Here is a 25,617-nt window from a genome sequence, read left to right as displayed (position 1 = left end):
CCTGGTGGTACAGTCTGGGTGGTGGTAACAGTCGGGTGGTGGTAACAGTCTGGTGGTGGTAAGTCTGGTGTAACAGTCTAGTGGTGGTAACGTCTGGTGGTGGTAACAGTCTGGTGGTGGTACAACAGCCTGGTGGTGGTAACAGTCTGGTGGTGAACAGTCTGGTGGTGGTAACAGCCTGGTGGTAACAGTCTGGTGGTAACAGTCTGGTGGTGGTAACAGTCTGGTGGTGGTAACAGCCTGGTGGTGGTAACAGTCTGGTGGTGGTAACAGTCTTGTGGTAAACAGTCTGGCGGTAACAGTCTGGTGGTGGAAACAGTCTGGTGTGGTAACAGTCTGGTGGTGGTAACAGTCTGGTGGTAACAGTCTGGTGGTAACAGCCTGGTGTGGTAACAGTCTACTGGTTGTAACAGCCTACGGTGGTAACAGCCTACTGGTGGTAACAGCCACTGGTGGTAACCCTGGTGGTAACAGTCTGGTGGTGTAACAGTCTGGTGGTAACAGTCTGGTGGTGGTAACAGCCTGGTGGTGGTAACAGTCTGATGTCGGTAACAGTCTGGGTGGTGGGTAACAGTCTGGTGGTGGTACAGTCTGGTGGTGGTACAGTCTTGTGGTGGTACAGTCTGTGGTAACAGTCTGGGGTAACAGTCTGGTGGTGGAAACAGTCTGGTGGTGGTACAGTCTGGTGGTGGTAACAGTCTGGTGGTAACAGTCCTGGTGGTAACAGCCTGGTGGTGGTAACAGTCTACTGGTGTAACAAGCCTACTGGTGGTACCAGCCTCTGGTGGTAACAGCCTACTGGTGGTAACAGCCTGGTGGTAACAGTCTGGTGGTGGTACAGTCTGGTGGTAACCAGCCTGGTGGTAACAGCCCTTGGTAACAGCCTGGTGTGGGGTGGTAACAGTCTGGTGGTGGTAACAGTCTGGTGGTGTAGTCTGGTGGTAACAGTCTATGGTGGTAACAGTCTGGTGGTGGTACCAGTCCTGGTGGTAACAGTCTGGCGGTAACAGTCTGGTGGTGGAACAGTCTGGTGGTGGTAACAGTCGTGGTGGTGACAGTCTGGTGGTAACATCTGTGGTAACGCCTGGTGGTGGTAACAGTCTACTTGTAGGTAACACAGCCTACTGGTGGTAACAGCCTACTGGTGGTAACAGCCTACTGGTGGTAACAGCCTGTGGTAACAGTCTGGGGTGGTAACAGTCTGGTTGTAACAGTCTGGTGGTGGTAACACCTGGTGTGGTAACAGTCGGATGTGTGGTTAACAGTCTGGTGGTGGTAACGTCTGGTGGTGGTAACAGTCTGGTGGTGGTACAGTCGGTGGTGGTAACAGTCTGGTGGTAACAGTCTGGTGGTACAGTCGATGGTAACAGTCTACTGGTGGTAACAGTCTACTGGTGGTAACAGTCTACTGGTGGTAACAGCCTGTGGGCGGTAACAGCCTGGTGGTAACAAGCCTGGTGGTAACAGTCTGGTGGTGGTAACAGCCTGGTGGTAACAGTCTGGTGGTGTAACAGTCTACTGGTGGTACCGCCTGGTGGTAACAGTCTGGTGGTAACAGCCTGGTGGTGGTAACAGTCTGGTGGTGGTAACAGTCAGGTGGTAACCGTCTGGTGGTGGTAACAGTCTGGTGGTGGTAACAGTCCTTTGGTAACAGTCTGGTGGTAACAGTCTGGTGGTAACAGTCTGGTGGTAACAGTCTGGTGGTGGTACAAGTCTGGTGGTGGTAACAGTCTGGTGGTGGTAACAGTCTGGTGGTAACAGTCTTGTGGTAACAGCCTGGTGGTAACAGCCTGGTGGTAACAGCCTGGTGGTAACAGTCTGGTGGTGGTAACAGTCTGGTGGTGGGAACAGTCTGGTGGTGTAAGTCTGGTGGTACAGTCTAGTGGTGTAACAGTCTGGTGGTGGTAACAGCCGGTGGTGGTACAGCCTGGTGGTGGTACCAGTCTGGTGGTGGTAACAGTCTGGTGGTGGTAACAGTCTGGTGGTAACAGTCGGTGGTGGTAACAGTCTGGTGGTGGTAACAGTCTGGTGGTGGTAACAGCCTGGTGGTGGACAGTCTGGTGGTGGTAACAGTCTGGTGGTAACAGTCTGGCGGTAACAGTCTGGTGGTGGAAACAGTCTGGTGGTGTAACAGTCTGGTGGGGTAACAGTCTGGGGTAACAGCCTGGTGGTGGTAACAGTCTACTGGTGGTAACAGTCTACTGTTGTAACAGCTACTGGTGGTAACAGCCTACTGGTGGTAACAGCCTGTGTAACAGTCTGGTGGTGGTAACAGTCTGGTGGTAACAGTCTGGTGTGGTAACAGCCTGGGGGGGTAACAGTCTGATGGTGGTAACAGTCTGGTGGTGGTAACAGTCTGGTGGTGGTAACGTCTGGTGTGGTAACAGTCTGGTGGTGGTAACAGTCTGGTGGTAACAGTCTGGTGGTAACAGTCTGGTGGTAACAGTCTGATGGTAACAGTCTACTGGTGGTAACAGTCTACTGGTGGTAACAGTCTAATGGTGGTAACAGCCTGGTGGCGGTAACAGCCTGGTGGTAACAGCCTGGTGGTAACAGTCTGGGGGTGTAACAGCCTGGTGGTGGTAACAGTCTGGTGTGGTGGTAACAGTCTGGTGATAACAGTCTGGTGGTAACAGCCTGGTGTAACAGCCTGGTGGTAACAGTCTGGTGGTGGTAACAGTCTGGTGGTGTAACAGTCTGGTGGTGGTAGTCTGGTGGTAACAGTCTAGTGGTGGTAACAGTCTGGTGTGGTAACAGTCTGGTGGTGGTAACAGCCTGGTGGTGGTACAGTCTGGTGGTGGTAACAGTCTGGTGGTGGTAACAGTCTGGTGGTAACAGTCTGGTGGTGGTAACAGTCTACTGGTGGTAACAGCCTACTGGTGGTAACAGCCTGGTGGTGGTAACAGTCTGGTGGTGGTAACAGTCTGTGGTGGTAACAGTCTGGTGGTGGTAACATCCGGTGGTAACAGTCTGGTGGTAACAGTCTGGTGGTAACAGTCTGGTGGTGGTAACAGTCTGGTGGTGTAACAGTCTGGTGGTGGTAACCAGTCTGGTGGTAACAGTCTGGTGGTAACAGCCTGGTGGTAACAGCCTGGTGGTAACAGTCTGGTGGTGGTAACAGTCTGGTGGTGGTAACAGTCTGGTGGTGGTAAGTCTGGTGGTAACAGTCTAGTGGTGGTAAAGTCTGGTGGTGGTAACAGTCTGGTGGTGGTAACAGCCTGGTGGTGGTAACATCTGGTGGTAAGTCTGGTGGTAACAGCCTGGTGGTGGTAACATCTGATGGTGGTAACAGTCTGGTGTGGTAACAGTCTGGTGGTGGTAACAGTCTGGTGGTAACAGTCTGGTGGTAACAGTCTGGTGGTGGTAACAGTCTGGTGGTGGTAACAGTCTGGTGGTAACAGTCTGGTGGTGGTAACAGTCTTTTGGTAACAGTCTGGTGGTAACAGTCTGGTGGTGGTAACAGTCTGGTGGTGGTAACAGTCTGGTGGTAACAGTCTGGTGGTAACAGTCTGGTGGTGGTAACAGTCTGGTGGTGGTAACAGCCTGGTGGTGGTAACAGTCTGGTGGTGGTAACAGTCTGGTGGTAACAGTCTGGCGGTAACAGTCTGGTGGGGAAACAGTCTGTGGTGGTAACAGTCTGGTGGTGGTAACAGTCTGGTGGTAACAGTCTGGTGGTAACAGCCTGGTGGTGGTAACAGTCTACTGGTGTAACAGCCTACTGGTGGTAACAGCCTACTGTGGTAACAGCCTACTTGTGGTAACAGCTGGTGGTAACAGTCTGGTGGTGGTAACAGTCTGGTGGTAACAGTCTGGTGGTGGTAACAGCCTGGTGGTGGTAACAGTCTGGTGGTGGTAACAGTCTGGTGGTAAGTATGGTGGTAACAGTCTACTGTGGTAACAGTCTGTGGTGGTAACAGCCTGGTGGTGGTAACAGTCTGGTGGTAACAGTCTGGTGGTCACAGTCTACTGGTGGTAACAGTCTGGTGGTAACAGCCTGGTGGTGGTACAGTCTGGTGGTGGTAACAGCCTGGTGGTGGTAACAGTCTGGTGGTGGTAACAGTCTGGTGGTAACAGTCTGGCGGTAACAGTCTGGTGGTGGTAACAGTCTGGTGGTGGTAACAGTCTGGTGGTGGTAACAGTCTGGTGGTAACAGTCTGGTGGTAACAGCCTGGTGGTAACAGCCTGGTGGTAACAGCCTGGTGGTAACAGTCTGGTGGTGGTAACAGTCTGGTGGTGGTAACAGTCTGGTGGTGGTAACAGCCTGGTGGTAACAGTCTGGTGGTAACAGCCTGGTGGTAACAGCCTGGTGGTAACATCTGGTGGTGGTAACAGTCTGGTGGTAACAGTCTGGTGGTGGTAACAGTCTGGTGGTGGTAACAGTCTGGTGGTGGTAACAGTCTGGTGGTGGTACATCCTGGCGGTGTTAACAGTCTGGTGGTAACAGTCTGGTGGTGGTAACAGTCTGGTGGTGGTAACAGTCTGGTGGTAACAGTCTGGCGGTAACAGTCTGGTGGTGGAAACAGTCTGGTGGTGGTAACAGTCTGGTGGTGGTAACAGTCTGGTGGTAACAGTCTGGTGGTAACAGCCTGGTGGTGGTAACAGTCTGGTGGTGGTAACAGCCTGGGGGTAACAGTCTGGTGGTAAATCTTGGGTAACAGTCTACTGGTGGTAACAGCCTGGTGGTGGTAACAGCCTGGTGGTGGTACAGTCTGGTGGTGGTAACAGTCTGGTGGTAAGTATGGTGGTAACAGTCTACTGTGTAACAGTCTGGTGGTGGTAACAGCCTGGTGGTGGTAACAGTCTGGTGGTAACAGTCTGGTGGTAACAGTCTACTGGTGGTAACAGTCTGGTGGTAACAGCCTGGTGGTGGTAACAGTCTGGTGGTGGTAACAGCCTGGTGGTGGTAACAGTCTGATGGTGGTAACAGTCTATAGACTGCTACATTGTCTATGTAAATATTTTACTGTAATGTATTCTATAGACTGCTACATTGTCTATGTAAAATTTTTACTGTAATGTATTCTATAGACTGCTACATTGTCTATGTAAATATGTTTACTGTAATATATTCTATAGACTGCTACATTGTCTATGTAAATATTGTTGTTGTGATACTAATAAAGTTATTGATAAGTAACTATAAGTCCTCTGTACTTCCCTTCTGCCTCTGTGTCCTTCATTATTATAGTGTTTGGCAACTAGTCTGGTGGTGGTAACAGTCTGGTGGTAACAGTCTGGTGGTGGTAACAGCCTGGTGGTAACAGCCTGGTGGTAACAGTCTGGTGGTGGTAACAGTCTGGTGGTGGTAACAGTCTGGTGGTGGTAACAGTCTGGTGGTAACAGTCTAGTGGTGGTAACAGTCTGGTGGTAACAGTCTGGTGGTGGTAACAGTCTGGTGGTGGTAACAGCCTGGTGGTGGTAACAGTCTGGTGGTGGTAACATCCTGGTGGTGGTAACAGTCTGGTGGTAAGTCTGGTGGTAACAGCCTGGTGGTGGTAACATCCTGGTGGTGGTAACAGCCTGGTGGTGGTAACAGTCTGGTGGTGGTAACAGTCTGGTGGTAAGTCTGCTGGTAACAGTCTACTGGTGGTAACAGTCTGGTGGTGGTAACAGCCTGGTGGTGGTAACAGTCTGGTGGTAAGTCTGGTGGTAAGTCTGGTGGTAACAGTCTACTGGTGGTAACAGCCTGGTGGTGGTAACAGTCTGGTGGTGGTAACAGCCTGGTGGTGGTAACATCTGGTGGTGGTAACAGTCTGGTGGTGGTAACAGCCTGGTGGTGGTAACAGTCTGATGGTGGTAACAGTCTGGTGGTGGTAACAGTCTGGTGGTGGTAACAGTCTGGTGGTGGTAACAGTCTGGTGGTAACAGTCTGGTGGTAACAGTCTGGTGGTAACAGTCTGGTGGTAACAGTCTACTGGTTGTAACAGTCTACTGGTGGTAACAGTCTGGTGGTAACAGTCTGGTGGTGGTAGCAGTCTGGTTGTAACAGCCTGGTGGTGGTAACAGTCTGGTGGTGGTAACAGTCTACTGGTGGTAACAGCCTACTGGTGGTAACAGCCTGGTGGCGGTAACAGCCTGGTGGTAACAGTCTGGTGGTGGTAACAGTCTGGTGGTGGTAACAGCCTGGTGGTAACAGTCTGGTGGTAACAGCCGGGTGGTGGTAACAGTCTACTGGTGGTAACAGCCTACTGGTGGTAACAGCCTACTGGTGGTAACAGCCTACTGGTGGTAACAGCCTACTGGTGGTAACAGCCTGGTGGTAACAGTCTGGTGGTGGTAACAGTCTGGTGGTGGTAACAGTCTGGTGGTGGTAACAGTCTGGTGGTAACAGTCTGGTGGTGGTAACAGTCTGGTGGTGGTAACAGTCTGGTGGTGGTAACAGTCTGGTGGTGGTAACAGTCTGTTGGTGTACAGTCTGGTGGTAACAGCCTGGTGGTAACAGCCTGGTGGTAACAGCCTGGTGGTAACAGTCTGGTGGTGGTAACAGTCTGGTGGTGGTAACAGTCTGGTGGTAACAGTCTAGTGGTGGTAACAGTCTGGTGGTGGTAACAGTCTGGTGGTAACAGTCTGGTGGTGGTAACAGTCTGGTGGTGGTAACAGCCTGGTGGTGGTAACAGTCTGGTGGTGGTAACAGCCTGGTGGTGGTAACAGTCTGGTGGTAAGTCTGGTGGTAACAGTCTACTGGTGGTAACAGCCTGGTGGTGGTAACAGCCTGGTGGTGGTAACAGTCTGGTGGTGGTAACAGTCTGGTGGTAAGTCTGGTGGTAACAGTCTACTGGTGGTAACAGTCTGGTGGTAACAGCCTGGTGGTGGTAACAGTCTGGTGGTGGTAACAGTCTGGTGGTGGTAACAGCCTGGTGGTGGTAACAGTCTGATGGTGGTAACAGTCTATAGACTGCTACATTGTCTATGTAAATATGTTTACTGTAATGTATTCTATAGACTGCTACATTGTCTATGTAAATATGTTTACTGTAATGTATTCTATAGACTGCTACATTGTCTATGTAAATATGTTTACTGTAATGTATTCTATAGACTGCTACATTGTCTATGTAAATATTGTTGTTGTGATACTAATAAGTTATTGATAAGTAACTATAAGTCCTCTGTACTTCCCTTCTGCCTCTGTGTCCTTCATTATTATAGTGTTTGGCAACTATTGACCAATAAGTCAAGTACACAGAACAGCCTGGTGGTAACAGTCTACTGGTGGTAACAGTCTGGTGGTAACAGCCTGGTGGTAACAGCCTGGTGGTGGTAACAGCCTGGTGGTGGTAACAGTCTGGTGGTGGTAACAGTCTGGTGGTAAGTCTGGTGGTAACAGTCTACTGGTGGTAACAGCCTGGTGGTGGTAACAGCCTGGTGGTAACAGCCTGGTGGTAACAGTCTGGTGGTGGTAACAGTCTGGTGGTAACAGTCTGGTGGTGGTAACAGTCTGGCGGTAACAGCCTGGTGGTAACAGCCTGGTGGTAACAGTCTGGTGGTGGTAACAGTCTGGTGGTAACAGTCTGGTGGTGGTAACAGTCTGGTGGTGGTAACAGTCTGGTGGTGGTAACAGTCTGGTGGTGGTAACAGTCTGGTGGCAACAGTCTGGTGGCGGTAACAGCCTGGTGGTAACAGCTGGTGGTAACAGCCTGGTGGTAACAGCCTGGTGGTAACAGCCTGGTGGTAACAGTCTGGTGGTGGTAACAGTCGGGTGGTGGTAACAGTCTGGTGGTAACAGTCTGGTGGTGGTAACAGTCTGGTGGTGGAAACAGTCTGGTGGTAACAGTCTGGTGGTGGTAACAGTCTGGTGGTGGTAACAGTCTGGTGGTAACAGTCTGGTGGTGGTAACAGTCTGGTGGTAACAGTCTGGTGGTAACAGTCTGGTGGTAACAGTCTGGTGGTGGTAACAGTCTGGTGGTGGTAACAGTCTGGTGGTAACAGCCTGGTGGTAACAGCCTGGTGGTAACAGCCTGGTGGTAACAGTCTGGTGGTGGTAACAGTCTGGTGGTAACAGTCTGGTGGTAACAGTCTGGTGGTGGTAACAGTCTGGTGGTAACAGTCTGGTGGTGGTAACAGTCTGGTGGTGGTAACAGTCTGGTGGTGGTAACAGTCTGGTGGTGGTAACAGTCTGGTGGTAACAGTCTGGTGGTGGTAACAGTCTGGTGGTGGTAACAGTCTGGTGGTAACAGTCTGGTGGTAACAGTCTGGTGGTGGTAACAGTCTGGTGGTGGTAAAAGTCTGGTGGTGGTAACAGTCAGGTGGTAACAGTCTGGTGGTGGTAACAGTCTGGTGGTGGTAACAGCCCGGTGGTGGTAACAGTCTGGTGGTGGTAACAGTCTGGTGGCGGTTACAGTCTGGTGGTAACAGTCTGGTTGTGGTAACAGTCTGGTGGTGGTAACAGTCTGGTGGTGGTAACAGTCCGGTGGTAACAGTCTGGTGGTAACAGTCTGGTGGTGGTAACAGTCTGGTGGTAACAGTCTGGTGGTAACAGTCTGGTGGTGGTAACAGTCTTTTGGTAACAGTCTGGTGGTAACAGTCTGGTGGTGGTAACAGTCTGGTGGTGGTAACAGTCTGGTGGTAACAGTCTGGTGGTGGTAACAGTCTGGTGGTGGTAACAGTCAGGTGGTAACAGTCTGGTGGTGGTAACAGTCTGGTGGTGGTAACAGTCCGGTGGTAACAGTCTGGTGGTAACAGTCTGGTGGTAACAGTCTGGTGGTAACAGTCTGGTGGTGGTAACAGTCTGGTGGTGGTAACAGTCTGGTGGTGGTAACAGTCTGGTGGTAACAGTCTGGTGGTAACAGCCTGGTGGTAACAGCCTGGTGGTAACAGCCTGGTGGTAACAGTCTGGTGGTGGTAACAGTCTGGTGGTGGTAACAGTCTGGTGGTGGTAAGTCTGGTGGTAACAGTCTAGTGGTGGTAACAGTCTGGTGGTGGTAACAGTCTGGTGGTGGTAACAGCCTGGTGGTGGTAACAGTCTGGTGGTGGTAACAGTCTGGTGGTGGTAACAGTCTGGTGGTAACAGTCTGGTGGTAACAGTCTGGTGGTGGTAACAGTCTGGTGGTGGTAACAGTCTGGTGGTGGTAACAGTCTGGTGGTAACAGTCTGGCGGTAACAGTCTGGTGGTGGAAACAGTCTGGTGGTGGTAACAGTCTGGTGGTGGTAACAGTCTGGTGGTAACAGTCTGGTGGTAACAGCCTGGTGGTGGTAACAGTCCGGTGGTGGTAACAGCCTGGTGGTGGTAACAGCCTGGTGGTGGTAACAGTCTGGTGGTAAATCTGGTGGTAACAGTCTACTGGTGGTAACAGCCTGGTGGTGGTAACAGCCTGGTGGTGGTAACAGTCTGGTGGTGGTAACAGTCTGGTGGTAAGTATGGTGGTAACAGTCTACTGGTGGTAACAGTCTGGTGGTGGTAACAGCCTGGTGGTGGTAACAGTCTGGTGGTAACAGTCTGGTGGTAACAGTCTACTGGTGGTAACAGTCTGGTGGTAACAGCCTGGTGGTGGTAACAGTCTGGTGGTGGTAACAGCCTGGTGGTGGTAACAGTCTGATGGTGGTAACAGTCTATAGACTGCTACATTGTCTATGTAAATATGTTTACTGTAATGTATTCTATAGACTGCTACATTGTCTATGTAAATATGTTTACTGTAATGTATTCTATAGACTGCTACATTGTCTATGTAAATATGTTTACTGTAATGTATTCTATAGACTGCTACATTGTCTATGTAAATATTGTTGTTGTGATACTAATAAAGTTATTGATAAGTAACTATAAGTCCTCTGTACTTCCCTTCTGCCTCTGTGTCCTTCATTATTATAGTGTTTGGCAACTATTGACCAATAAGTCAAGTACACAGAACAGCCTGGTGGTAACAGTCTACTGGTGGTAACAGCCTGGTGGTAACAGTCTGCTGGTGGTAACAGCCTGGTGGTGGTAACAGCCTGGTGGTGGTAACAGTCTGGTGGTGGTAACAGTCTGGTGGTAAGTCTGGTGGTAACAGTCTACTGGTGGTAACAGCCTGGTGGTGGTAACAGCCTGGTGGTAACAGCCTGGTGGTAAAAGTCTGGTGGTGGTAACAGTCTTGTGGTAACAGTCTGGTGGTGGTAACAGCCTGGTGGTAACAGCCTGGTGGTAACAGCCTGGTGGTAACAGTCTGGTGGTGGTAACAGTCTGGTGGTAACAGTCTGGTGGTGGTAACAGTCTGGTGGTAACAGCCTGGTGGTAACAGCCTGGTGGTAACAGCCTGGTGGTATCAGTCTGGTGGTGGTAACAGTCTGGTGGTAACAGTCTGGTGGTAACAGTCTGGTGGTGGTAACAGTCTGGTGGTGGTAACAGTCTGGTGGTGGGAACAGTCTGGTGGTGGTAACAGTCTGGTGGTGTTAACAGTCTGGTGGTAACCGTCTGGTGGTAACAGTCTGGTGGTGGTAACAGTCTGGTGGTGGTAACAGTCTGGTGGTGGTAACAGTCTGGTGGTAACAGTCTGGTGGTAACAGCCTGGTGGTAACATCCTGGTGGTAACAGCCTGGTGGTAACAGCCTGGTGGTGGTAACAGTCTGGTGGTGGTAACAGTCTGGTGGTGGTAAGTCTGGTGGTAACAGTCTAGTGGTGGTAACAGTCTGGTGGTGGTAACAGTCTGGTGGTAACAGTCTGGTGGTGGTAACAGCCTGGTGGTGGTAACAGTCTGGTGGTGGTAACAGCCTGGTGGTGGTAACAGTCTGGTGGTAAGTCTGGTGGTAACAGCCTGGAGGTGGTAACAGCCTGGTGGTGGTAACAGTCTGGTGGTAAGTCTGGTGGTAACAGTCTACTGGTGGTAACAGTCTGGTGGTGGTAACAGCCTGGTGGTGGTAACAGTCTGGTGGTAAGTCTGGTGGTAACAGTCTACTGGTGGTAACAGTCTGGTGGTGGTAACAGCCTGGTGGTGGTAACAGCCTGGTGGTGGTAACAGTCTGGTGGTGGTAACAGTCTGGTGGTGGTAACAGCCTGGTGGTGGTAACAGTCTGATGGTGGTAACAGCCTGGTGGTGGTAAAAGTCTGGTGGTGGTAACAGTCTGGTGGTGGTAACAGTCTGGTGGTGGTAACAGTCTGGTGGTAACAGTCTGGTGGTAACAGTCTGGTGGTAACAGTGTGGTGCTGGTAACAGTCTGGTGGTGGTAACAGCCTGGTGGTGGTAACAGTCTGGTGGTGGTAACAGTCTGGTGGTGGTAACAGTCTGGTGGTGGTAACAGCCTGGTGGTGGTAACAGTCTGATGGTGGTAACAGCCTGGTGGTGGTAAAAGTCTGGTGGTGGTAACAGTCTGGTGGTGGTAACAGTCTGGTGGTGGTAACAGTCTGGTGGTGGTAACAGTCTGGTGGTAACAGTCTGGTGGTAACAGTCTGGTGGTAACAGTCTACTGGTGGTAACAGTCTACTGGTTGTAACAGTATACTGGTGGTAACAGCCTGGTGGCGGTAACAGCCTGGTGGTAACAGTCTGGTGGTGGTAACAGTCTGGTGGTGGTAACAGCCTGGTGGTAACAGTCTGGTGGTGGTAACAGTCTACTGGTGGTAACCACCTGGTGGTAACAGTCTGGTGGTAACAGCCTTGTGGTGGTAACAGTCTGGTGGTGGTAACAGTCTGGTGGTAACATTCTGGTGGTGGTAACAGTCTGGTGGCGGTAACAGTCTGGTGGTGGTAACAGTCTACTGGTGGTAACAGTCTACTGGTGGTAACAGCCTACTGGTGGTAACAGCCTACTGGTGGTAACAGCCTGGTGGTGGTAACAGTCTGGTGGTGGTAACAGTCTGGTGGTAACAGTCTGGTGGTGGTAACAGTCTGGTGGTAACAGTCTGGTGGTGGTAACAGTCTGGTGGTGGTAACAGTCTGGTGGTAACAGTCTGGTGGTGGTAACAGTCTGGTGATGGTAACAGTCTGGTGGTGGTAACAGTCTGGTGGTGGTAACAGTCTGGTGGTAACAGCCTGGTGGTAACAGCCTGGTGGTCGCAGTCTGGTGGTGGTAACAGTCTGGTGGTGGTAACAGTCTGGTTGTAACAGTCTAGTGGTGGTAACAGTCTGGTGGTAACAGTCTGGTGGTGGTAACAGTCTGGTGGTGGTAACAGCCTGGTGGTGGTAACAGTCTGGTGGTGGTAACAGCCTGGTGGTGGTAACAGTCTGGTGGTAAGTCTGGTGGTAACAGCCTGGTGGTGGTAACAGCCTGGTGGTGGTAACAGCCTGGTGGTGGTAACAGTCTGGTGGTGGTAACAGTCTGGTGGTAAGTCTGGTGGTAACAGTCTACTGGTGGTAACAGTCTGGTGGCGGTAACAGCCTGGTGGTGGTAACAGTCTGGTGGTAAGTCTGGTGGTAACAGTCTACTGGTGGTAACATCCTGGTGGTGGTAACAGCCTGGTGGTGGTAACAGTCTGGTGGTGGTAACAGTCTGGTGGTAACAGTCTGGTGGTGGTAACAGTCTGGTGGTGGTAACAGTCTGGTGGTGGTAACAGTCTGGTGGTAACAGTCTGGTGGTGGTAACAGTCTGGTGGTGGTAACAGTCTGGTGGTAAGTCTGGTGGTAACAGTCTACTGGTGGTAACAGTCTGGTGGTAACAGCCTGGTGGTGGTAACAGTCTGGTGGTGGTAACAGCCTGGTGGTGGTAACAGTCTGGTGGTGGTAACAGTCTGGTGGTGGTAACAGCCTGGTGGTGGTAACAGTCTGATGGTGGTAACAGTCTGGTGGTGGTAACAGTCTGGTGGTGGTAACAGTCTGGTGGTGGTAACAGCCTGGTGGTGGTAACAGTCTGATGGTGGTAACAGTCTATAGACTGCTACATTGTCTATGTAAATATGTTTACTGTAATGTATTCTATAGACTGCTACATTGTCTATGTAAATATGTTTACTGTAATGTATTCTATAGACTGCTACATTGTCTATGTAAATATTGTTGTTGTGATACTAATAAAGTTATTGATAAGTAACTATAAGTCCTCTGTACTTCCCTTCTGCCTCTGTGTCCTTCATTATTATAGTGTTTGGCAACTATTGACCAATAAGTCAAGTACACAGAACAGCCTGGTGGTAACAGTCTACTGGTGGTAACAGTCTGGTTGTAACAGCCTGGTGGTAACAGTCTGCTGGTGGTAACAGCCTGGTGGTGGTAACAGCCTGGTGGTGGTAACAGTCTGGTGGTGGTAACAGTCTGGTGGTAAGTCTGGTGGTAACAGTCTACTGGTGGTAACAGCCTGGTGGTGGTAACAGCCTGGTGGTAACAGCCTGGTGGTAACAGTCTGGTGGTGGTAACAGTCTGGTGGTAACAGTCTGGTGGTGGTAACAGCCTGGTGGTAACAGCCTGGTGGTAACAGTCTGGTGGTGGTAACAGTCTGGTGGTAACAGTCTGGTGGTGGTAACAGTCTGGTGGTAACAGCCTGGTGGTAACAGCCTGGTGGTAACAGCCTGGTGGTATCAGTCTGGTGGTGGTAACAGTCTGGTGGTAACAGTCTGGTGGTAACAGTCTGGTGGTGGTAACAGTCTGGTGGTGGTAACAGTCTGGTGGTGGGAACAGTCTGGTGGTGGTAACAGTCTGGTGGTGTTAACAGTCTGGTGGTAACAGTCTGGTGGTAACAGTCTGGTGGTGGTAACAGTCGGGTGGTGGTAACAGTCTGGTGGTGGTAACAGTCTGGTGGTAACAGTCTGGTGGTAACAGCCTGGTGGTAACAGCCTGGTGGTAACAGCCTGGTGGTAACAGCCTGGTGGTGGTAACAGTCTGGTGGTGGTAACAGTCTGGTGGTGGTAAGTCTGGTGGTAACAGTCTAGTGGTGGTAACAGTCTGGTGGTGGTAACAGTCTGGTGGTAACAGTCTGGTGGTGGTAACAGCCTGGTGGTGGTAACAGCCTGGTGGTGGTAACAGCCTGGTGGTAGTCTGGGTGGTAACAGCCTGGAGGTGTAACAGCCTGGTGGTGGGTAACAGCCTGGTGGTAGTCTGGTGGTAACAGTCTACTGGGTGGTAACAGTTGTGGTGGTAACAGCCTGGTGGTGGTAACAGTCTGGTGGTAAGTCTGGTGGTAACAGTCTACTGGTGGTAACAGTCTGGTGGTAACAGCCTGGTGGTGGTAACAGCCTGGTGGTGGTAACAGCCTGGTGGTGGTAACAGTCTGGTGGTGGTAACAGTCTGGTGGTGGTAACAGCCTGGTGGTGGTAACAGTCTGATGGTGGTAACAGCCTGGTGGTGGTAAAAGTCTGGTGGTGGTAACAGTCTGGTGGTGGGTAACAGTCTGGTGGTAACAGTCTGGTGTAACAGTCTGGTGGTGGTAACAGTCTGGTGGTGGTAACAGCCTGGTGGTGGTAACAGTCTGGTGGTGGTAACAGTCTGGTGGTGGTAACAGCCTGGTGGTGGTAACAGTCTGATGGTGGTAACAGCCTGGTGGTGGTAAAAGTCTGGTGGTGGTAACAGTCTGGTGGTGGTAACAGTCTGGTGGTGGTAACAGTCTGGTGGTAACAGTCTGGTGGTAACAGTCTGGTGGTAACAGTCTACTGGTGGTAACAGTCTACTGGTTGTAACAGTATACTGGTGGTAACAGCCTGGTGGCGGTAACAGCCTGGTGGTAACAGTCTGGTGGTGGTAACAGTCTGGTGGTGGTAACAGCCTGGTGGTAACAGTCTGGTGGTGGTAACAGTCTACTGGTGGTAACCGCCTGGTGGTAACAGTCTGGTGGTAACAGCCTGGTGGTGGTAACAGTCTGGTGGTGGTAACAGTCTGGTGGTAACAGTCTGGTGGTGGTAACAGTCTGGTGGCGGTAACAGTCTGGTGGTGGTAACAGTCTACTGGTGGTAACAGTCTACTGGTGGTAACAGCCTACTGGTTGTAACAGCCTACTGGTGGTAACAGCCTGGTGGTGGTAACAGTCTGGTGGTAACAGTCTGGTGGTGTAACATTCTGGTGGTGGTAACAGTCTGGTGGTGGTAACAGTCTGGTGGTGGTAACAGTCTGGTGGTAACAGTCTGGTGGTGGTAACAGTCTGGTGGTGGTAACAGTCTGGTGGTGGTAACAGTCAGGTGGTAACAGCCTGGTGGTAACAGCCTGGTGGTAACAGTCTGGTGGTGGTAACAGTCTGGTGGTGGTAACAGTCTGGTTTGTAACAGTCTAGTGGTGGTAACAGTCTGGTGGTAACAGTCTGGTGGTGGTAACAGTCTGGTGGTGGTAACAGCCTGGTGGTGGTAACAGTCTGGTGGTGGTAACAGCCTGGTGGTGGTAACAGTCTGGTGGTAAGTCTGGTGGTAACAGCCTGGTGGTGGTAACAGCCTGGTGGTGGTAACAGCCTGGTGGTGGTAACAGTCTGGTGGTGGTAACAGTTTGGTGGTAAGTCTGGTGGTAACAGTCTACTGGTGGTAACAGTCTGGTGGTGGTAACAGCCTGGTGGTGGTAACAGTCTGGTGGTAAGTCTGGTGGTAACAGTCTACTGGTGGTAACAGCCTGGTGGTGGTAACAGCCTGGTGGTGGTAACAGTCTGGTGGTGGTAACAGTCTGGTGGTGGTAACAGTCTGGTGGTGGTACAGTCTGGTGGTGGTAACAGTCTGGTGGTGGTAACAGTCTGGTGGTAACATTCTGGTGGTGGTAACAGTCTGGTGGTGGTAACAGTCTGGTGGTAAGTCTGGTGGTAACAGTCTACTGGTGGTAACAGTCTGGTGGTAACAGCCTGGTGGTGGTAACAGTCTGGTGGTGGTAACAGTCTGGTGGTCGTAACAGCCTGGTGGTGGTAACAGTCTGGTGGTGGTAACAGTCTGGTGGTGGTAACAGCCTGGTGGTGGTAACAGTCTGATGGTGGTAACAGTCTGGTGGTGGTAACAGTCTGGTGGTGGTAACAGTCTGGTGGTAACAGTCTGGTGGTAACAGTCAGGTGGTAACAGTCTACTGGTTGTAACAGTCTACTGGTGGTAACAGTCTGGTGGTAACAGCCTGGTGGTGGTAACAGTCTGGTGGTGGTAACAGTCTACTGGTGGTAACAGCCTGGTGGCGGTAACAGCCTGGTGGTAACAGTCTGGTGGTGGTAACAGTCTGGTGGTGGTAACAGCCTGGTGGTAACAGTCTACTGGTGGTAACAGTCTACTGGTGGTAACCGCCTGGTGGTAACAGTCTGGTGGTAACAGCCGGGTGGTGGTAACAGTCTGGTGGTGGTAACAGTCTGGTGGTAACAGTCTGGTGGTGGTAACAGTCTGGTGGTGGTAACAGTCTGGTGGTGGGAACAGTCTGGTGGTGGTAACAGTCTGGTGGTGTTAACAGTCTGGTGGTAACAGTCTGGTGGTAACAGTCTGGTGGTGGTAACAGTCGGGTGGTGGTAACAGTCTGGTGGTGGTAACAGTCTGGTGGTAACAGTCTGGTGGTAACAGCCTGGTGGTAACAGCCTGGTGGTAACAGCCTGGTGGTAACAGCCTGGTGGTGGTAACAGTCTGGTGGTGGTAACAGTCTGGTGGTGGTAAGTCTGGTGGTAACAGTCTAGTGGTGGTAACAGTCTGGTGGTGGTAACAGTCTGGTGGTAACAGTCTGGTGGTGGTAACAGCCTGGTGGTGGTAACAGCCTGGTGGTGGTAACAGCCTGGTGGTAAGTCTGTGGTAACAGCCTGGAGGTGGTAACAGCCTGGTGGTGGTAACAGCCTGGTGGTAAGTCTGGTGGTAACAGTCTACTGGTGGTAACAGTCTGGTGGTGGTAACAGCCTGGTGGTGGTAACAGTCTGGTGGTAAGTCTGGTGGTAACAGTCTACTGGTGGTAACAGTCTGGTGGTAACAGCCTGGTGGTGGTAACAGCCTGGTGGTGGTAACAGCCTGGTGGTGGTAACAGTCTGGTGGTGGTAACAGTCTGGTGGTGGTAACAGCCTGGTGGTGGTAACAGTCTGATGGTGGTAACAGCCTGGTGGTGGTAAAAGTCTGGTGGTGGTAACAGTCTGGTGGTGGTAACAGTCTGGTGGTAACAGTCTGGTGGTAACAGTCTGGTGGTGGTAACAGTCTGGTGGTGGTAACAGCCTGGTGGTGGTAACAGTCTGGTGGTGGTAACAGTCTGGTGGTGGTAACAGCCTGGTGGTGGTAACAGTCTGATGGTGGTAACAGCCTGGTGGTGGTAAAAGTCTGGTGGTGGTAACAGTCTGGTGGTGGTAACAGTCTGGTGGTGGTAACAGTCTGGTGGTAACAGTCTGGTGGTAACAGTCTGGTGGTAACAGTCTACTGGTGGTAACAGTCTACTGGTTGTAACAGTATACTGGTGGTAACAGCCTGGTGGCGGTAACAGCCTGGTGGTAACAGTCTGGTGGTGGTAACAGTCTGGTGGTGGTAACAGCCTGGTGGTAACAGTCTGGTGGTGGTAACAGTCTACTGGTGGTAACCGCCTGGTGGTAACAGTCTGGTGGTAACAGCCTGGTGGTGGTAACAGTCTGGTGGTGGTAACAGTCTGGTGGTAACAGTCTGGTGGTGGTAACAGTCTGGTGGCGGTAACAGTCTGGTGGTGGTAACAGTCTACTGGTGGTAACAGTCTACTGGTGGTAACATCCTACTGGTTGTAACAGCCTACTGGTGGTAACAGCCTGGTGGTGGTAACAGTCTGGTGGTAACAGTCTGGTGGTGGTAACAGTCTGGTGGTGGTAACAGTCTGGTGGTGGTAACAGTCTGGTGGTGGTAACAGTCTGGTGGTAACAGTCTGGTGGTGGTAACAGTCTGGTGGTGGTAACAGTCTGGTGGTGGTAACAGTCAGGTGGTAACAGCCTGGTGGTAACAGCCTGGTGGTAACAGTCTGGTGGTGGTAACAGTCTGGTGGTGGTAACAGTCTGGTTGTAACAGTCTAGTGGTGGTAACAGTCTGGTGGTAACAGTCTGGTGGTGGTAACAGTCTGGTGGTGGTAACAGCCTGGTGGTGGTAACAGTCTGGTGGTGGTAACAGCCTGGTGGTGGTAACAGTCTGGTGGTAAGTCTGGTGGTAACAGCCTGGTGGTGGTAACAGCCTGGTGGTGGTAACAGCCTGGTGGTGGTAACAGTCTGGTGGTGGTAACAGTTTGGTGGTAAGTCTGGTGGTAACAGTCTACTGGTGGTAACAGTCTGGTGGTGGTAACAGCCTGGTGGTGGTAACAGTCTGGTGGTAAGTCTGGTGGTAACAGTCTACTGGTGGTAACAGCCTGGTGGTGGTAACAGCCTGGTGGTGGTAACAGTCTGGTGGTGGTAACAGTCTGGTGGTGGTAACAGTCTGGTGGTGGTAACAGTCTGGTGGTGGTAACAGTCTGGTGGTGGTAACAGTCTGGTGGTAACATTCTGGTGGTGGTAACAGTCTGGTGGTGGTAACAGTCTGGTGGTAAGTCTGGTGGTAACAGTCTACTGGTGGTAACAGTCTGGTGGTAACAGCCTGGTGGTGGTAACAGTCTGGTGGTGGTAACAGTCTGGTGGTCGTAACAGCCTGGTGGTGGTAACAGTCTGGTGGTGGTAACAGTCTGGTGGTGGTAACAGCCTGGTGGTGGTAACAGTCTGATGGTGGTAACAGTCTGGTGGTGGTAACAGTCTGGTGGTGGTAACAGTCTGGTGGTGGTAACAGTCTGGTGGTAACAGTCTGGTGGTAACAGTCAGGTGGTAACAGTCTACTGGTTGTAACAGTCTACTGGTGTAACAGTCTGGTGGTAACAGCCTGGTGGTGGTAACAGTCTGGTGGTGGTAACAGTCTACTGGTGGTAACAGCCTGGTGGCGGTAACAGCCTGGTGGTAACAGTCTGGTGGTGGTAACAGTCTGGTGGTGGTAACAGCCTGGTGGTAACAGTCTACTGGTGGTAACAGTCTACTGGTGGTAACCGCCTGGTGGTAACAGTCTGGTGGTAACAGCCGGGTGGTGGTAACAGTCTGGTGGTGGTAACAGTCTGGTGGTAACAGTCTGGTGGCGGTAACAGTCTGGTGGTGGTAACAGTCTACTGGTGGTAACAGTCTACTGTGGTAACAGTCTACTGGTGGTAACAGCCTACTGGTGGTAACAGCCTACTGGTGGTAACAGCCTGGTGGTAACAGCCTGGTGGTAACAGTCTGGTGGTAACAGTCTGGTGGTGGTAACAGTCTGGTGGTGGTAACAGTCTGGTGGTGGTAACAGTTTGGTGGTAACAGCCTGGTGGTAACAGCCTGGTGGTAACAGCCTGGTGGTAACAGTCTGGTGGTGGTAACAGTCTGGTGGTTGTAACAGTCTGGTGGTAACAGTCTGGTGGTGGTAACAGCCTGGTGGTGGTAACAGTCTGGTGGTAAGTCTGGTGGTAACAGTCTACTGGTGGTAACAGCCTGGTGGTGGTAACAGCCTGGTGGTGGTAACAGTCTGGTGGTGGTAACAGTCTGGTGGTAAGTCTGGTGGTAACAGTCTACTGGTGGTAACAGTCTGGTGGTGGTAACAGCCTGGTGGTGGTAACAGTCTGGTGGTAAGTCTGGTGGTAACTGTCTACTGGTGGTAACAGTCTACTGGTGGTAACAGTCTACTGGTGGTAACAGTCTGGTGGTAACAGTCTACTGGTGGTGGTAACAGCCTGGTGGTGGTAACAGTCTGGTGGTGGTAACAGTCTGGTGGTAACAGCCTGGTGGTGGTAACAGTCTGATGGTGGTAACAGTCTGGTGGTGGTAACAGTCTGGTGGTGGTAACAGTCCGGTGGTGGTAACAGTCTGGTGGTAACAGTCTGGTGGTAACAGTCTGGTGGTGGTAACAGTCTACTGGTTGTAACAGTCTACTGGTTGTAACAGTCTACTGGTGGTAACAGTCTGGTGGTGGTAACAGTCTGGTGGTGGTAACAGTCTACTGGTTGTAACAGCCTGGTGGCGGTAACAGCCTGGTGGTAACAGTCTGGTGGTGGTAACAGTCTGGTGGTGGTAACAGCCTGGTGGTAACAGTCTGGTGGTGGTAACCGCCTGGTGGTAACCGCCTGGTGGTAACAGCCTGGTGGTGGTAACAGTCTGGTGGTGGTAACAGTCTGGTGGTAACAGTCTGGTGGTGGTAACAGTCTGGTGGTGGTAACATTCTACTGGTGGTAACAGTCTACTGGTGGTAACAGTCTACTGGTGGTAACAGCCTACTGGTGGTAACAGCCTACTGGTGGTAACAGCCTACTGGTGGTAACAGCCTGGTGGTAACAGCCTGGTGGTAACAGCCTGGTGGTGGTAACAGTCTGGTGGTGGTAACAACCTGGTGGTGGTAACAGTCTGGTGGCGGTAGCAGTCTGGTGGTGGTAACAGTCTGGTGGTGGTAACAGTCTAGTGGTGGTAACAGTCTGGTGGTAACAGTCTGGTGGTGGTAATAGTCTGGTGGTAACAGTCTGGTGGTGGTAACAGTCTAGTGGTGGTAACAGTCTGGTGGTGGTAACAGTCTGGTGGTGGTAACAGTCTGGTGGTAACAGCCTGCTATTTTCTTAGCCAGTGATCTGTCTGTTCCTCCTCACCTCTCAGCCGTCTCCTTGTCTTACCTCTCTGCCGTCCCCTTGTCTTTCCTCTCTGCTGGTCCTTGTCTTACCTCTCTGCCGACTCCTTGTCTTACCTCTCTGCTGGTCCTTGTCTTACCTCTCTGCTGTCTCCTTGTCTTACCTCTTTGGCTTGTCTTACATCTTTGCTGTCTGCCTTTCTTACCTCTCTGCTGTCTCCTTGTCTTACCTCTCTGCTGTCTCCTTGTCTTACCTCTCTGCTGTCTCCTTGTCTCACCTCTCTGCTGGCTCCATGTCTTACCTCTCTGCTGTCGGCTTGTCTTACCTCTCTGCTGTCTCCTTGTCTCACCTCTCTGCTGGCTCCTTGTCTCACCTCTCTGCTGTCGGCTTGTCTTACCTCTCTGCTGTCGCCTTGTCTTACCTCTGCTGTCTCCTTGTCTTACCTCTCTGCTGTCTCCTTGTCTCACCTCTCTGCTAAAAGGGGCACGGCAGAGCAGGAGCTTATATCAGAGTGTCAGTTGCGAGCTCAGCCTGTTGCTCATAACCTTCACGGAGAGCATGCAGACAGACAGACGTTACAGTACCACCGCCGTGACAGTGGAGTAGAGAGCGGTACATTTCACAGTCTCTGGTAAGACTGTTTACCTCCCGAGGGTGAGGAGGATTCGCAGTTTGAGTTCAGGTAGGAGTCTTCACTTTTACTTCCGAACCACCTTTATTCACCCAAGGACACGGACATAGTCAGAATGTGACGTGGTGTGTTGCTGCTAGAGACAGACAGGCATTTAGAGACACACAGGAATTTACACACAGTTTACATGAATTATATACAAAATAGATCAAATGAACATAGAGCTGTAGGAGAATGAACATAGAGCTGTAGGAGAATGAACATAGAGCTGTAGGAGAATGAACATAGAGCTGTAGGAGAATGAACATAGAGCTGTAGGAGAATGAACATAGAGCTGTAGGAGAATGAACATAGAGCTGTAGGAGAATGAACAGTGGACATAGAAATATACAGAGGATATACACATTTACAGTATCAACAAGAATATCTAACCAAATATCTATATGTACAGTTCAGATACAGTATAGTACAGTATGTACAGTTCAGATACAGTATAGTACAGTATAGAACAGTTCAGATACAGTATAGTACAGTATAGTACAGTTCAGATACAGTATAGAACAGTTCAGATACAGTATAGTACAGTATAGTACAGTTCAGATACATTATTGTACAGCTCAGATACAGTATAGTACAGTTCAGATACAGTTTAGTACAGTATAGTACAGTATGTACAGTTCAGATACAGTATAGTACAGTATAGTACAGTTCAGATACAGTATAGTACAGTTCAGATACAGTATAGTACAGTATAGTACTGTTCAGATACAGTTTAATACAGTATAGTACTGTATGTACAGTTCAGATACATTATTGTACAGTTCAGATACAGTATAGTACAGTATAGAACAGTTCAGATACAGTATAGTACAGTATAGTACAGTTCAGATACATTATTGTACAGTTCAGATACAGTATAGTACAGTATAGAACAGTTCAGATACAGTATAGTACGGTATAGTACAGTTCAGATACATTATTGTACAGTTCAGATACAGTATAGTACAGTTCAGATACAGTTTAGTACAGTATAGTACAGTATAGTACAGTATGTACAGTTCAGATACAGTATAGTACAGTATGTACAGTTCAGATACATTATTGTACAGTTCAGATACAGTATAGAACAGTTCAGATACAGTATAGTACAGTATAGTACAGTTCAGATACAGTTTAGTACAGTATAGTACAGTTCAGATACAGTTTAGTACAGTATAGTACTGTTCAGATACAGTATAGTACAGTATAGTACAGTATAGTACAGTATAGTACAGTTCAGATACAGTTTAGTACAGTATAGTACAGTTCAGATACAGTATAGTACAGTATAGTACAGTATAGTACAGTTTAGTACAGTATAGTACTGTTCAGATACAGTATAGTACAGTTCAGATACAGTATAGTACAGTATAGTACAGTTCAGATACAGTTTAGTACAGTATAGTACAGTTCAGATACAGTATAGTACAGTATAGTACAGTATAGTACAGTTTAGTACAGTATAGTACTGTTCAGATACAGTATAGTACAGTTCAGATACAGTATAGTACAGTATAGTACAGTTCAGATACAGTTTAGTACAGTATAGTACAGTTCAGATACAGTATAGTACAGTATAGTACAGTATAGTACAGTATAGTACAGTTTAGTACAGTTCAGATACAGTATAGTACAGTATAGTACAGTATAGTACAGTTTAGTACAGTTTAGTACAGTATAGTACAGTTCAGATACAGTATAGAACAGTTCAGATACAGTATAGTACAGTTCAGATACAGTATAGTACAGTATAGTACAGTATTGTACAGTTTAGTACAGTATAGTACAGTATAGTACAGTTCAGATACAGTATAGTACAGTATAGTACAGTATAGTACAGTTTAGTACAGTATAGTACAGTATAGTACAGTTCAGATACAGTATAGTACAGTATAGTACAGTATTGTACAGTTTAGTACAGTATAGTACAGTATAGTACAGTATAGTACAGTTCAGATACAGTATAGTACAGTATAGTACAGTTTAGTACAGTATAGTACAGTTTAGTACAGTTCAGATACAGTATAGTACAGTTTAGTACAGTTCAGATACAGTATAGTACAGTATGTACAGTTCAGATACAGTATAGTACAGTTTAGTACAGTTCAGATACAGTATAGTACAGTATGTACAGTTCAGATACAGTTTAGTACAGTATAGTACAGTTCAGATACAGTATAGTACAGTTCAGATACAGTATAGTACAGTATAGTACAGTACAGTATAGTACAGTATAGTACAGTTTAGTACAGTTCAGATACAGTATAGTACAGTATAGTACAGTATAGTACAGTTCAGATACAGTTTAGTACAGTATAGTACAGTTCAGATACAGTATAGTACAGTATAGTACAGTATAGTACAGTATAGTACAGTATAGTACAGTTTAGTACAGTTCAGATACAGTATAGTACAGTATAGTACAGTATAGTACAGTATAGTACAGTTTAGTACAGTTTAGTACAGTATAGTACAGTTCAGATACAGTATAGAACAGTTCAGATACAGTATAGAACAGTATAGTACAGTTCAGATACAGTATAGTACAGTTCAGATACAGTATAGTACAGTATAGTACAGTATTGTACAGTTTAGTACAGTATAGTACAGTATAGTACAGTTCAGATACAGTATAGTACAGTATAGTACAGTATAGTACAGTTTAGTACAGTATAGTACAGTATAGTACAGTTCAGATACAGTATAGTACAGTTTAGTACAGTATAGTACAGTTTAGTACAGTTCAGATACAGTATAGTACAGTTTAGTACAGTTCAGATACAGTATAGTACAGTATGTACAGTTCAGATACAGTATAGTACAGTATAGTACAGTATGTACAGTTCAGATACAGTATAGTAAAGTATAGTACAGTATAGTACAGTATAGTACAGTATAGTACAGTTCAGATACAGTATAGAACAGTTCAGATACAGTATAGTACAGTATAGTACAGTATAGTACAGTTCAGATACAGTTTAGTACAGTATAGTACAGTTTAGTACAGTATAGTACAGTTCAGATACAGTATAGTACAGTTTAGTACAGTATAGTACAGTTTAGTACAGTATAGTACAGTATAGTACTGTTCAGATACAGTTTAGTACAGTATAGTACTGTTCAGATACAGTATAGTACAGTATAGTACAGTTTAGTACAGTATAGTACAGTTCAGATACAGTATAGTACAGTTTAGTACAGTATAGTACAGTTTAGTACAGTATAGTACAGTATAGTACAGTTCAGATACAGTATAGAACAGTTCAGATACAGTATAGTACAGTATAGTACTGTTCAGATACAGTATAGTATGTACAGTTCAGATACAGTTTAGTACAGTGTGCCTGCTTCTACTCATAGGGAGATGACAGAGGCACGGGACGTTTTCCCGTGACAGCAGTGTGGTTTACAGTTACATGATATGACTTAGTGAAGTGTGACGGGATATTGTTTAGACTAACGTTTACAGTTTAAGTTCAAGTTAAACTGCAGACCGCGTTGAGAAGATGATACGTCGGTACGTGTTGGATTTTTGTTTTTGTGTCCCGTCTCCTCTGACATTAAGACTACATTATGTTGGATCATTTGAACAGACGTAAACACATCGACTGACGACTCGTTGATGCTACGTGATGATCTCAATGCCCCGGTAGTGCTACATCTAAGCTGACGCAACCTATCTGACATAGTGAACCATTGCCTATCATTTATGCAGCAGCATAAAATACATTTTTGCACTCACCTTCTTGTGCTGTGCTCACTTGAACAGGAAGGTGGCATGGCGGTCCTTTCCTGTGGGCAAATTTCATCATCAAAGTCTGTTATTCTCTGGATTAATGAGTAATGTTTATGTCCAATGGCCGATGAGCACCGATACGTTTTATCTATAATCTCTCTTCATAAGATTATGAAAGTATGATGTTGACATGATCAGTCCAATCAAAGCTACTGTAGATATAACATGATGTGACATCATTTTATCTGTGGCCAATGACCTTGGCTGTTGCCAGAGAATTTAAGGATCAAGAGCCGTAATAAGAAACAAGCGTACAAAACCTCACAACTAGTTCAAGACAGATCAGTCGGCTATATTTTCTTGTGTGCAGTTTGTAAGCTTGTTTTTTGGATACTAGTTGTTCCTGTCTGCATCAGTACCTGGATCTAGTTGTTCCTGTCTGTACCTGGATCTAGTTGTTCCTGTCAGTACCTGGATCTAGTTGTTCCTGTCAGTACCTGGATCTAGTTGTTCCTGTCAGTACCTGGATCTAGTTGTTCCTGTCAGTACCTGGATCTAGTTGTTCCTGTCAGTACCTGGATCTAGTTGTTCCTGTCTGCATCAGTACCTGGATCTAGTTGTTCCTGTCTGCATCAGTACCTGGATCTAGTTGTTCCTGTCTGCATCAGTACCTGGATCTAGTTGTTCCTGTCTGCATCAGTACCTGGATCTAGTTGTTCCTGTCTGCATCAGTACCTGGATCTAGTTGTTCCTGTCAGTACCTGGATCTAGTTGTTCCTGTCAGTACCTGGATCTAGTTGTTCCTGTCAGTACCTGGATCTAGTTGTTCCTGTCTGCATCAGT

At 48.7% G+C, this 25,617-nt stretch overlaps 1 protein-coding gene across 3 annotated transcripts in view; it reads left to right on the top strand.

Annotated features, from left to right (window-relative positions):
* Window positions 1-20,876: 20,876 nt before the first annotated feature.
* Window positions 20,877-25,617, top strand: part of LOC109883999 (CD151 antigen) — a 60,059-nt gene continuing 55,318 nt past the window's right edge. Inside the window, exon 1 of one of the 3 annotated variants that reach the window (XM_020475993.2) lies at window positions 20,877-21,050. The gene's annotated coding sequence lies outside the window, so the exon portion shown is untranslated. The remainder of the gene's footprint in view (window positions 21,051-25,617) is intronic. The other 2 variants (XM_020475989.2, XM_020475991.2) reach the window with 2 other exon arrangements.

The sequence above is a fragment of the Oncorhynchus kisutch genome, linkage group LG10 (assembly GCF_002021735.2).
Source record: "Oncorhynchus kisutch isolate 150728-3 linkage group LG10, Okis_V2, whole genome shotgun sequence".
Taxonomy (NCBI): Eukaryota; Metazoa; Chordata; class Actinopteri; order Salmoniformes; family Salmonidae; genus Oncorhynchus; species Oncorhynchus kisutch.
Note: the sequence above shows the minus strand (reverse complement) of the source record. Positions and strands in the feature narration are given on the sequence as shown.